The sequence below is a fragment of the Rhipicephalus sanguineus genome, chromosome 8, assembly GCF_013339695.2.
Source record: "Rhipicephalus sanguineus isolate Rsan-2018 chromosome 8, BIME_Rsan_1.4, whole genome shotgun sequence".
Lineage (NCBI taxonomy): Eukaryota > Metazoa > Arthropoda > Arachnida > Ixodida > Ixodidae > Rhipicephalus > Rhipicephalus sanguineus.
The window spans coordinates 92,394,771-92,396,730 of NC_051183.1; the positions used below are offsets into that span (position 1 = coordinate 92,394,771).

The following is a 1,960-nucleotide window of genomic DNA, read 5'->3' on the forward strand; positions in this document are numbered from 1 at the left end:
GCGATCCTTCCTTGTTGTGCCGCAAGCCAGCGTACGCCTTTTCAGCAATGCAGGAACAGAGCTGTGGACGTGTAAAAATTGTTCATATAGGTATGGTATCCCTGGTCCACATATGGCTCACACAGCTTTGTAACAACGTCAAAAGCTAAGCCATTGGCGCTTGCTTTCTCTCGCTTGCCCGTGTACACATAAAATTGTATGGTGTAGCCTGTCTGAGGGTCAGCAAGCACCCGCAACTTGTACCCCCACTTCACAACTTTGTCCTTGATATATTGGCGAATTCCCGATCGTGCTTTTGACTTTGCCATCCTTTCATCCACCGAAAGGCTTTTCCGTGGCTGGAAAAATTTTCCTGAATGCTCATTCATGTGCTCAAGCAGCCAAGAAGTTTTATCCAACTTTCGTCCGCTTTCTTCGTCAGGGTCCGAGAGATGGATCATACCCAGAAGAGCAAAAAAAAAAAAACGCGTTCTCGACATTATTTTGGGAGGAACGAAACCCGGAAACAAGGAGCCTCTGCTCCAGTGGAGATGTAGCCGTGGCAGCTCGACGATGCCCATATTGATCAGCAGGCCAATGAATTTCATCATCTCTGCGGCCGTCACCTCTTTCTACGAACCATCAGCCTCGGCATAGGACTGCTTCTTCAGGATTTGCGTCCACGCATATTTATTTGTGTTCACACAAATCCTATTTACTACCTCCAGTGTGAAAAAACATCACAAAAACGTCGATCGCTTTTGTGAGCCGCTTTGCTTCACTGCGCAGCACCATTCCGAGGTTAAGGCTTGGTTCTCGGGCTAAACGCCACTCTCTGCTGGGCTGATGGCAGCAAACCTCCACCATATACTGTAGAGACACTGTAAATAAGAGATATAATATTGCCAACATCCTTACGACATCTCAAGCGGCCTAAAAAATCTGTAACCTGAGAAGTGCTAAAAAACTAAACTTACCGCCGAACAGCTGACGACGATCTGGGCTGGTTTTGCGAATCTCCATCGTCAGAACTAAAATCCGACGATCCGATATTATCCTCAGTCACTGCTGCTAGAAACAGCAGAATAATCAATTGCAGATGCGACAGAATCGCCAGAAAGACGTCGTTCACGCGAGGGTCCAGCCGCCGGATCGTCTGCCATCTTCGTAAACAAAACAAGCGAACTGCGCACTTTGAACCGGCGATAAAAATCGCCGCCGCGCGGAAAGCCAAACTACACAGGAAACGGAAGATTAGTGCTTAGAAAATGCGCTGGATGGCGCAGCTAGTCCATAGGAGCGCCGGTATTTTTAAATTTTCGCGCGGCGCTTATGGGTCACCGGTGACCCAAGTTCTATAGGCGCGGTAACGAAAGAGTTAATCTTGTTTGCCAGTGCCTTTTTGAAGATCTTCATTTCCTGTTAATCTCGCCAACACACTCATTTTTCAAAAAATTATTGCAGAAATCTCCAGTATCAGAACTTGTTCTAAGTGAGTCTGAGTTTCTTAGTTCCGGAAAGCACGGCATTCATGATTGCCTGAATGTTCGAATAGACCTGACCCAGAGCAGCGTCAAAATCTCGATGTGTCAGGTTATCCTGAAGTGTGTAATGTGTGGTGATTACTTGATTATCACCTTGTGCGAGCACTGTCACTTTTGTGTTGCGTATCTTGGAGTCTCTCAGGATGATTAAGAGGTTGACGAGGGTCCACCCTTTTTGACGTAATCGCTCCAATCCTCCTTCTTGACCGTACCAAAAGAACAAGTTTTGAAACAATACGGTCTCCCGTCATCGCCAAGAAAGATTGAGTCTCCTCTGTCGCGGTAATAGATCCATGACTGCTGAAAGAACTCGTGAGTTCTGGTGAATAGTTTAGGGTAGCCCAGAAAGCCCCCATCACGTGGAATACCGGGTCTGTTGCCTCCTTCCCTTGGTGATTGTTCCACGCGCTATAATCTAGGTGATTTGAGTAGCTAAC

General features: G+C 46.9%; 1 long non-coding RNA gene across 1 annotated transcript; it reads right to left on the reverse strand.

The window, feature by feature from the left end:
- Positions 1 to 452: 452 nt before the first annotated feature.
- Positions 453 to 1,178, reverse strand: LOC125759573 (uncharacterized). The gene is made up of 2 exons (XR_007417178.1): positions 957 to 1,178; positions 453 to 860 (listed from the first exon to the last, which is right to left on the reverse strand). It is a non-coding gene; the product is annotated as an uncharacterized LOC125759573 (long non-coding RNA).
- Between the last annotated feature and the right edge of the window lie 782 nt (positions 1,179 to 1,960).